The sequence below is a fragment of the Misgurnus anguillicaudatus genome, chromosome 13, assembly GCF_027580225.2.
Source record: "Misgurnus anguillicaudatus chromosome 13, ASM2758022v2, whole genome shotgun sequence".
Classification (NCBI taxonomy): domain Eukaryota; kingdom Metazoa; phylum Chordata; class Actinopteri; order Cypriniformes; family Cobitidae; genus Misgurnus; species Misgurnus anguillicaudatus.
The window spans coordinates 7,152,892-7,165,542 of NC_073349.2; positions in this window are offsets into that span (position 1 = coordinate 7,152,892).

The following is a 12,651-nucleotide window of genomic DNA, read 5'->3' on the forward strand; positions in this document are numbered from 1 at the left end:
ATTGTCATTTAAAAAGTGAAGTTGCAGCCCTCAACTGATGTTTATGTTGTCATGTTGTGTATTGGCCACCAGTTGTGTGATGGCAGTACCAGTTTTAGCCACAAGTTTTGTGATTGCAGTATCAGTTTTTGCCACAATCCTACATACTGTTCCTTTAAGTTCTTTGACTCATTTTATTTGAATTTGTGAAATTCAAAGCGGTGAAATGGTTAAACACACATAAAACGTTTAAGGTGTTTAAACATTTTTCCAAGGTTTGAGTCCTGTTCACTCATTTTAAATGAGTACATTGTACTGTTCTGGTTAAACTTTGTGTCCATCTTCTTTACACTCATAGTTTGGGATATTTATCCAATCACTGCTACCCAAAACACATCAACTTGTGTCTTGCCCAGTTCTAACATGATTAATGAAATTTTTATTTTTATACCAGTAACTCGAGTGGCAGACCTCCAGACATTACCTTCTAACCTTACTTTCAAAACAAACCAGACAACTGGATAATGTGACATGCACTGCTCATACAATGAAACGAGGCACACAGTCTATGGCCATTAAAGAGCTGAGGCAGAATGATGACATCATCATCATCATCAAAAAGCAGAGGATTGTGGGATCTGACATGTTGAGAGACAACACAGTGCACTGTAAAACCTAACAGTTAACTTAACTCCAACTATTTAAGTAATCCGGTTGCATTAGGCCATTTAAGTTTTAAAACACATAAATGTGTGAACTTGAGTCATGTGCAATTTTGCACTTATATTTAAGTTTTGTGAACTTAAATATAAGTGCATAACTGCATATGACTCAATTTATTTAAGTTCACAGTACTCAAATGTATGTGTTTTAAAACTAATGCAACCGGTTTACTTAAATGGTTTGAGTTGAATTAACTTTTAGGTTTTACAGTGAGGATGAAATTCATACGTTTACACACAGCTCAGCAAATGACATTCTGTCTGATAGGAGGCGACGAGGAGCTTTCGCTGTTAGGTTAACCAACACCTGCTTATCAAACTCCTCCTTTGCCTTGCACACCATTTAACTCTCTACATTTAAATGTTATGACTCAACTATATCTTAGTTAGAATGCCATCTAGTGCTAAGGCATTGACACATAGACAGGTATGGCTATTACTGTTTCAGTTTGCAGACATGAATAATGTCAGAATCAATAAGTTTAGGAAAAAAATAATCCACAGACTAACCTTTAAGCTCTCTAGATGATGAGATCTTGGACTGGAGAAGATATGTGACCATGTCTGTGAAATCAGGGCCATGCAAATATGTCAAAAGTTATACAGAAGGTCCCCCTAATCATTATAATAGAAACTATTAATTACTTACCTCTTGTCTAAAAAGACAAATGTTCATTAACATATAAACGGATTTTTTCAACAAAAATAATTTTGTTAATGAAAACAGATGTTTCAGTCATTGTACTCTAGCTACATCAGATTAAACACGGCAATATTTGCCTGAAATAGTATGAACAGCAGCTATATTTTATGTTTTTTTTGGTGCATTGATTACTATCAGCAAAACCATGATTTTACTACACTAACCATGGTTGTCAAAATCATGGTTATTTTGTGGTTAACATGGTTTCACTACAGCAACCATGGTTTTTTGGTTTTAACTGCAGTAAAACCATGGTTCATTTCCGTAAGGGACACTCCAGTTGAACCTATGAAAAGATGACCCCTAAGACTTTAAATAATGTCTCTGGATTATCATAGAAAACTGTCAAATATTACATATATAATACCATTTATTATTATTACATATCATTGTTAAAACCAAAATATATAACAACTTTATATTTGTGAACAACTTTATTTTTAACATGAACGTGTAAATAAATTTGAATTGAATTATATTGTATTGTATTATGTTACTGTGTTGCCCCTGAACTCATCAGCCCCATCATCAGCCCCATGGAGGAGAGATGCACTTCCTTATTTAACCCACACTGTCTGTCTGTGTATCTCTAATCTCTCAGTAGAGGATATTATTAGAACACAAATCTTTTAGTGTCTCACTTTAACAATCACAACAAACACACACATGCGCACGGGCACCAAGCACATGAACACACATCTCAAGTATCTTTAGTTATTTATCTGCCAGTAGACACCAGTCCGGTTTATTTAAGAGAAGAACTCTTGTCAAGATACAGTGCCCCCCATAAGCTGGACTTAAAATGTATGAATGTCATTTTTGATAGCAAAATATCATGAGATAGCAAAACAACGGCATCAACTGTTTATTTTAACATCACTTTTCTTTTAAATTTTTGCAGTTTTTTAACCTAGTTTGAAGTTTCTCATTTTTGTGCCTGTGGGAAACACACAAATGTGTAAAGTTTAACATATCTGTGGAAATATTCCTCTAATGTTTGAGTCTTTATTTATTTATTTATCTTCATCTGTTTTTCATCTGTGTGTGTCTGACAGTCTAGATGCTGTAGATGCTCTCTCATCAAAACAGTTTCTGGTTTAAATACACTTATGTTAAACAACAAGTGGTTACAGTTTTTTAGGGATGATCAATCTTAAGTGCCATTAGTCCATTAAACCAATCATTTGATTTTAAAAATTAAAGTATTTCATTGTCTTTTATCTATTAGCCATTTTTATACAACATAAAGAATTTGCAATATCATTAAAAGGTAGTTAGTCATTTAGGTGCCATAAATAAAATCTCCTCCAATCAAAGTCCTTTGATCTGTGAAATGATTTGAAATGTAATGACATCTGTAGCATTTGCAAAGAATAATTATTTTATTTTGTTTTTATAGTCATAAATATAAATCATAATAAGAATTTCCACATTTCCCAAGCTAAATACTATACGGGTCAATTGTGGTGGCAAATGAGAGGCAGAAATTGTAAAAATGCTTTTTTTAATCAAATGTATTATGCATTTAAAATTAGTTTAATATACTATATCCATGAACATTGAAACTTTATAACATTGTTTTATTTTAAAAAAAATTGGAAAACACTGGTGAAACATCTACTTATGAAATCAGAAAAAATCCAAAGTGCTCAAAAATAGCTGAAAAATTTTTTGTTTGGGAAAAATTAGTTAGGTGCTCTTTGGTGTAGGGTATACAAAACGTGAAAAAAGGGGAATCCAAGGCACTCTTCATCCATCAAAAGGTAAACACGCGTAGCGGCACAGATAGCCTTCTTCAGGGTATACTGATCAAACAAACAATCTTCACTTAAAAAGTCAGCTAATCACAAACACCTGAATGACATCACAAAGGTAATGAATTCCCATATGTAAAACATTGCAAGAAAAGGCCACTAGATGGCAATTACACTAGAGTAAAGACACCAATAAACAGAACTCTTAAAAAAAAAAAAAAAAAAAATTACAAAAAGGGACTAAAGTCAATTTCGTCATTGAGTCCTGGGTATGTCATAGCCTGCAAATTATATATATAAAAAGTTTCTCTTTGTAGTAGTACTCTTAATCTATCACCACCCCTAATGTTCTTTTTAATTGTCTCTAGACCTTCAACCATTAAACCATCTGGGTTGCTATTATGTGCACTGTAAAAGTGTTTGGCCATTGGGTAATCAAAATTTGCCTTTTTAATAGCATTCTTATGTTCCGAAATTCTGTCTTTAAGACGCCTCTTTGTTCGGCCTATGTAAAAGCAACCACATGGACAAGATAAACGGTAGACTACAAAAGTGGTATTGCAATTAATGAATGATTGTATGTTATATGTCTTATTAGTTTTAAAATCAATAAACTGTTTACACTCTTTAATGTTTGAACAGTGGTTGCAAAATCCACATTTGTACGTACCCAATATCTGTCTGTGAAGCCAAGTGGTCTTTTTGCTCACGCTGAGATGACTAGATACTAGTTTGTCTCGAAGAGTAGGGGCCCTCCTAAAACTAATTATGGGGGGCGCACGAAAAACTTCTCTAAGGATAGGGTCACTTTTCAATAGATTCCAGTTCGACAAAATTATACGTTTTATTGGATTGGCTAGACTGCTGTATTTAGTAACAAAATAAACTTGCTCTTGACTGGATGATTCTTTTTTCTTTTTTCTAAACAGATCTGATCTTAAAGAAGAGTGAGCTTTTTTGTTAGCCGTCTGTACTACCTCTGTTTTGTAACCCCTCTGTGTAAAACGATTTGTCATAATTTTGGCCTGCTTTTCATACTCTTGATTTTCATCGCAGATACGTCTAAGACGTTGGAATTGGCCAAACGGTATGTTGTGTTTAAGCCAAACTGGATGGAAGCTATCCGCTCGTAAAATAGTATTTCTATCTGTTTCTTTGCGAAACACTGTGGTATGGAGCTGGCCATCCTGACCTTTAGAGATGGTTAGGTCTAAGAAGTTGATCATGGTTTTCGAGTATTCCATTAGTTTTAGGAGGGCCCCTACTCTTCGAGACAAACTAGTATCTAGTCATCTCAGCGTGAGCAAAAAGACCACTTGGCTTCACAGACAGATATTGGGTACGTACAAATGTGGATTTTGCAACCACTGTTCAAACATTAAAGAGTGTAAACAGTTTATTGATTTTAAAACTAATAAGACATATAACATACAATCATTCATTAATTGCAATACCACTTTTGTAGTCTACCGTTTATCTTGTCCATGTGGTTGCTTTTACATAGGCCGAACAAAGAGGCGTCTTAAAGACAGAATTTCAGAACATAAGAATGCTATTAAAAAGGCAAATTTTGATTACCCAATGGCCAAACACTTTTACAGTGCACATAATAGCAACCCAGATGGTTTAATGGTTGAAGGTCTAGAGACAATTAAAAAGAACATTAGGGGTGGTGATAGATTAAGAGTACTACTACAAAGAGAAACTTTTTATATATATAATTTGCAGGCTATGACATACCCAGGACTCAATGATGAAATTGACTTTAGTCCCTTTTTGTAATTTTTTTTTTTTTTTTTTTTTAAGAGTTCTGTTTATTGGTGTCTTTACTCTAGTGTAATTGCCATCTAGTGGCCTTTTCTTGCAATGTTTTACATATGGGAATTCATTACCTTTGTGATGTCATTCAGGTGTTTGTGATTAGCTGACTTTTTAAGTGAAGATTGTTTGTTTGATCAGTATACCCTGAAGAAGGCTATCTGTGCCGCTACGCGTGTTTACCTTTTGATGGATGAAGAGTGCCTTGGAAACATCTACTTATGTCTGTGGTGTTACCAATATAAGAAAAACGATAGTAACACCACAGACAAATTAGCCTAAATCCAGTCTTTTCTAAAATGGAGGCTGCCATTATGATGATTTCAAGATCAGGACATTTAGGAAATATTAAGTATGTATTTATAAAACTTTTGATTAAAATATGTAAAATCTAGAAGTTATAAAAATAACACCACAGTCAGACACTAATAAAGTGTGACTAATAAATTGGCAGAAACTTAATTTTAAGAAAATTAATAAGAAAGAATGCACTCACCATCCACCCCTTAGATCAGGAGTGGGGAACCCTGGGTCCTGGTCGGCCACTGTCCTGCAGAGTTTAGTTCCAAACCTAACCAAACACACCTGAATTTCTTTTCCAAGTAATCCTGAAGACTTGAATGAGATTTTTCAGGTGTGTTTAATTACGGTTGGAACTAAACTCTGCAGGACAGTGGCCCTCCAGGACCCAGGGTTCCCCAACCCTGCCCTAAATGAACCAGCACCTGCAATGACCTTTACACACAGGAAGTAGTCCAAATAGATTTCCCCCTTTTCTTAAAGGGGCGACATCTATTGTTGTAACATCACAAACATGAATTTGTGTGTGTGTGTGTGTGTGTGTGTGTGTGTGTGTGTGTGTGTGCGTGCGTGCGTGCGTGCGTGCGTGCGTGCGTGCGTGCGTGCGTGTGTGTATAAACAATTTAATAAAATTGTACATGTTAAATAAAATGGTGGGAACACACATATTTTGTTACAAATGCAATAATATATTGTTATTTAAAGTTGATTATAACAGTTGTAAAGTAGAGGGACACCACTTGCCACCACAAATAAAGAATGACCCAAACATTACTATACAGTTTACCATGGATTCTTATTTAAGACTATGGCGACACCTGCTGATCGACTGGAGTCATGAATTAACAAAAATGCATTTCTCCCAATGGTTATGAACAGGGTAGGGGAGAGCAGGGTAAGATGAGCCAATTTTTACATATGTTGCCTTATCTGCCTGAAAAAATGAGACAGAAGTCAAACAAAACCATCAACCTTTATTTAAGGATGTCTCCTGTCAAATGAAATGATAAGAATGCCGTTATAACAAAGGGCTTTGAAAAGGTGGCTTCCCAAAAAAAAGTGCTCTTGTGGCTCAACTTGCCCCAGCTGAGGGGTAAGTTGATCCATGTGAAGGGGTAAACTGACCCACTGACTTTTTTTGTTTAAACACGAACATAGTTAAAAAATTCACACCATTCTTAAATTTAATTTTAAGGGTGCCAAAGAATGCATTGAAATAATGTGTTAAATTGTTCTTTGATATTTACATAGAAGGTATGTAACTTTATTAAGTGCAAACATTATCCAGAAACGTTTTAAAATGTCCATTTACAACCCTAGGATTTGTCATTTTAATGAAATTGTCTATTTTTGCTCTATTTGGAAGGGTAATAATAATAATAATGTTGATTGCTCTATTTAAAATTTTTTTAACTAAACATCATGGTGGGGTACATTGAACCGCTGGTTCAATTTACCCCACAGCATTTGGTTCACTTTGCCCCACGGCCACCATTTTGGGAAAAACTGCCTAGTTTAGTAATTCAGGCTAATCTTTAGCTAAATCATTGACCTGGTTTTATACATTAGCCTATCACCAATATGTATGGTATAAATATTTAGACCTGGATAAATTTGCTTTAACATAACAGCCATTATACTTGACAAGTATAAATTTAACTTTGATGGGATAAAAACTGTTTTTTGTAAAAAAAATCATACTTATCTCTTTAACTTGTGCTTCTCTTTACCATAGTCAAATAGAAATGATGGTTGCTACCTGGATTTGTGGTCAGACGGCTACAAATCTGTATGGTAGCCTAGATATTGGGGGTGGGTCAACTTACCCACTGGCTCACTTTGCCCCACTCTCCCCTATCTATTAGCTATTTAAAGCTGAATGAAATCCAGTCAATGTTATTATTTGTAGCCCTAGTACACTCTTAAAACGAATGTGTTAAAATAACATATCTTGTGTCTAGTTAAGGACAACACATCTAGTGTGTTGTCCTTAATTTAACACATCTCTGTGTTATTTTTAGAACAACACACTTTGTGTTGTTTTAACACATCTTGTGTTTTCCCTTTTATTTATATGAACAGAATCTACATGAAATGACACATAATGTGTTAATTTTAACACACCCAGGATGCCCACTGCTGGAGATCTACATGCATGTCATATATTGAATTACATGTATATTTAGTCAAATTACTCAAAACTATACCACACAATTGACTTACAGTTATAAAACAGATTTTACTCTACATGTTAAATTGTGTGTGAGCAATTACAGTTTGTTAGCATTGCAAGATAAACTGCAAGAGAGAGGAACCAGTCCAAAACTCAAGAGGCCCATCATGAAGGTCAAAGCATGAGCCCTATCAGAGAAACAGACATAAACCCCTTTAAATGGGTGGTCATCTGAATGAGGAAAGCTGTTACAACTCAAGAGTGATTCTCACTGAAGGATTAAATGGAGACATTATTTATTGGACAGGGCTCTTTAGGGATGAATCTATTTTCTGTTTATATGCTGCAGGGTCTCACACTCATCTGCTATATTAACACTTGCATGCTTCTGTCAATGACGCACAGATCTTTCTGGAATGTTCGAGAGACAGAGTTGTGCCATTACATACAAACAGATACAAATATCAAAGTAGTAATTTATTTTCTTTTATGTTTGCATTTAACTTAAATCAATCTGATTCATTATTTCAGCTTTTAAGTTTCTACAATGATCATGAAAAGCATTTTCAGAGTTTACAGAGATTTCCACAGAAACCGAGAGAGGCCATGTATTATTATTTTTGCTTGCTTGTTTTCGCATGACTTAATTCTCGTGATAAAGAGATAACAAAAGTTGTTTTCTCGTGATCTCAACATAAAAGTTGTATTCTTGTGATGTGATGAACTCTGCAGCCAGCATTTTTTTAAAAGGTTGCCAGTTGCCATTTTTTATAATTTTCACAAAAGTTTGATGCCTTACAAAACATTTTATTCTTCAAATATATAAACAAACAATATATCAAATATAAAAACAGACCCTCTGCTTAAAATTGAAATGAAGTTTTTTTTCTCTTTTGACCTCTCAAATATGGATAAGTTTCTTCAAAAATACCAAATTTGGATAATAAATATTATTTTATTTTAATAAAGATAATTTTATTTTTGTAAAGGACTTTTGATCAAATTCATAAACAGTATTTTTACTGTTTTTCGATCAGTGGATGCATCAGTATTTTATAAGTTGGGTAAGGGGGCGTGCAGACCAAAAACTTTTACTCCCGGGGCTGGCGTATGTTTTCAATTGTTTCCAATGGAAGCTCTGCGTTTTTCAAAAAAGCCAGCAGCTAGCGTTTTTTTTTTCATGCTGAAAGCCGCCACTCAGCGGTTTGTCCGTGCTGAGCTTGGAGAGTTGAAAAATATTCAACTTTGAGTGAAAAGCTTAGCTCATTAATGTCAGCTCTCAAACAGCTGTCCAATCACAGTGGAGGAGGGGCGGGACAAATATCACAATTAAACATTGTACAACGACTGAGACACAAAGCAGAAGTATCACAGCAACCAAAGCACTTAGTTGAAGAAAGCTGGTGCTTAGCTGAAAAAACAGCTGGCGTTCGGCGTCCTCCAGACGTTTTCAGCCATGTTTAAAAGCTTTGGTGTTCACTACCCCTAAGAGTACCACCTAGTGGATAATAGTGGAAATTCGGATTGCCGTAAAAAACGTCTATCTCGTTTTAATTGACGAGATAACTTGAGAATGGCGGGGAAAGAGTTAAAGGTAATGTGTACCAGTGTTGTTTTTATTTCCAATAACGAAATGATTTCGTTGACACACCTTTTTTATGACGATAACACAACAATGACTAGCTAAAAATAGCTCTAAGGTGACGAAAACGTTGACGAGACGGAACGAAAATGATTGTAAGTCTGACGTTAACAATGCATGTAATTTCTGCCTATTTTGCGTGAAATCTGTCTGTTTTTAGTTAAAAAGTATCAGCAATGCTACCGCTTCCTATCCTTGTTTTGGATACGCAAATTACAATGAACAAATTAGATTTTACCTGGATCAGGGATTAGCTGAAGCTGAAATACATTTTTTCAGTAAATTAAAAAGTTGTGAATTTAAGGACCATCTCTAAATGTATACCTTAAAGGGGACGTTTCACCAGACTTTTTTAAGATATAAAATAAATCTTTGGTGTCCCCAGAGTACATTTTAGCTCAAAATACCCCACAGATAATTTATAGCATGTTAAAATTGCCACTTTGTAGGTGTTAGCAAAAATATGCAGTTTTGGGTGTGGAAGGTGGATGGTGAAGATTAAGGGGTGGTATTATCCCCTTCTGACATCACAGGACGAGCCAAATTTCAGTGACCTACTTTTTCACATGCTTGTGAAATAATTGAAGTTACTGGATTGATCTTTTTCACTTTTTCTAGGTTAATAGAAGCACTGTGGACCCAATTATAGCACTTAAACATGGAAAAAGTCAGATTTTCATGATATGTCCCCTTTAAAATCCAGGTTTCTACTTTTAACAGCATTTAAATGGAATGACTTATAGCCAACAAACAGTCACAAAATCAACTGTGTTCATGTGGTTGTCAACTATAATGCACATATTTTAGATTTTTTGCTATTTATTAAATAAAATATTTATTAAAATAATGTTAAATGCTTTTGATGATAGAAACATGTACATTATAACTTTAGAGACGGTATCTGAATTCACGAACATTAATCGCCAATATTATTAAGTCTATTAGCAATACATGGCCTTTCCGTAAATCCCTGATCGAAGTCAATCATTTGTTTATGCTAATTTAGCTAAATTTGTCTCTGCTTAAACACATCACAAGAATACAACTTTTGTATGTCAAGATCATGAGAAAATTAAGTTGAGATCACAAGAAAACAACTTTTGTTATCTTGAGTTTATGAGAAATTAAGTTGTGATCATGAAGCAAGCAAAATATACACAGCCTAACTCTGCTTCTGTAGGTTTTCTGACATATTATAGATAATGATAATAATAAAAGTACTCATTATTGTCCCACAACAATACTAATGCTAAGAGGTTTGAGCAAAAATCTAAGTTAGGATGAACTAAGCAGTGTTTATTATCAGTATTCAGCTGTTGAAAATGAATCCATTACTGACAGACTAACTGCTGTAAATCACACTTATCTTATTGGTGTGTGTGTGTGTGTGTGTGTGTGTGTGTGTGTGTGTGTGTGTGTGTGTGTGTGTGTGTGTGTGTGTGTGTGTGTGTGTGTGTGTGTGTGTGTGTGTGTGTGTGTGTGTGTGTGTGTGTGTGTGTGTGGGAGAGTAAAGGCGTATCCACTGTGACTGCCAACGTGTGGTGACTGTAAAGTGGTGAACCACACCTTTGGAAAAAAGATGCCACAACATGTCCACATGTAAACCTAAGCATTATATAATAGGAAGAGTGTGTGTTGTTAAGGCGTTATATGCACACTTTCTTTGTGTTATGTTGTGAACAGTATTTTTTACTTTAAATGCCCCATATTCATGAATATTCCATTAATAAATATTGTGAAAGAACAAACTAAGTGGACTGATAATATCGGGTCTGAATTATATGACTTTCAAAGCAACAATTTGCACCACAGTTTGTAACATGGGCAAGTTGTTTAAAGGAAAACACCACCGTTTTTTCAATATTTTACTATGTTCTCACCTCAACTTAGATGAATGAATACATCTCTATCTTAATTCAATGTGTGCACTTAATCTTTGTACAGCGCGTCGTGAATGTGTTAGCATTTAGTCTAGCCCCATTCATTCCTTAGGATCCAAACAGGGATGAATTTCAAAGACACCAAACACTTTCATGTTTTCCCTATTTAAAAGTAAATGAGTTACACAAGTATGGTGGCACAAAACAAGGCGTTTTTTAAGCGGATAAAAATGAGAACTATGTTATATGGTGGAAGAGCACTTAGTTTCAGCACTTCGACCTTGGTCGCAGTAATATTGACAGAAGTTTAAGCGAGAGGGGGAGTAGGCATGAGTTATGATGTTACTGCACGCCGAGGTCAAAGTTTTATTTTGTGCCACCAAACTTACTCGTGTAACTACTCATGTAACAGTCTTTAAATAGGGAAAACATGGAAGTTCATCCCTGTTTGGATCCTAAGAAATGAATGGGGCTAGGCTAAATGCTAACACAGTCACAACGTGCTGTACAAAGATTAAGTGCATGCATTGAAAAAAGATAGGGATGTATTAATTTGTCTAAGTTGATGTAAGAACATAGTAAAATATTGAAAAACTGTGGTGTTTTCCTTTAACATAATGTAGTCCTACTGTTTTTCTCATTGATTGGTATAGGCTCAGATTGAATATTCATCTTGCCTTTTGTTTAACAGTGATGTTTTATGTACAAATAGCATTTATTACTTTTTCATAAAAGTAATGAAAAAGTTTAAATTATTCATGAGCGCACGAAACAAATGAATTTAATTATACAGTGAAATGGTGATTTTTGCTGATATTTGCTTTAAACAAGAAACCAGAAAAGTATTATTACAGTCCATGTACGCTTAGGAAAACATACAAAAGCTGCCACTAGGGTGATGCCCTTTAAAAAAGTACAACTTTGTGCTTAAAATGTTTATATTAATACCTTGGATTTACATACCAAAACTACACAGTATCTGAAATGGTACAATATTAGGACCTTTTTAAAGGGTACTGCCCCATTGAAAGCTTATGTTCGTAAATTTGGAGTGTCTGAACTTCAAATCTTATATTTTAAATCTGTGCTACATATTGAAATCTACATCCTTATTTTCAAAAAAAAATATTCCTGTTGGGATTTGCATGGATGTTTATTAAGACTTTAAAAATGTTGGTTTAAAGGAACGCCCCAAAATGAAAATATTCTTGTACTTTATTCACCAACATGCCAATCCAGATGTGTATGACTTCTTTTCTTCAGATGAAAACAAATAAATATTTTATATTTTTGGGTTTTTATTTATTACCATGGCAAACGTTTTTGGAGAACAACCACACTGTAAAAAAATCTGTAGAAATTACAGTATTACTGGGCATTACTGGCAACTAGTAACTTACTGTAGATTTTACATTTATGTTATTTATTGACAACAGTTTGTTCTAAGTTAAATGAACATGAAACATTTTCAGTCTTTATCTTTTACAGTAAGTTACTGGCAACCAGCTGCATAATTACAGCAAATTTTTTAACAGTGCATGGTTATTTTGTGGTAACCATGGCATTACTACTGTATTGTAACCACATTTTTTACTGTAATTAAAACATGGTTAATTTTCAACCAAAACAATTCATATAGATCAAAATGTTAAATCTCCAAAAGCACATCAAAGAAATCCA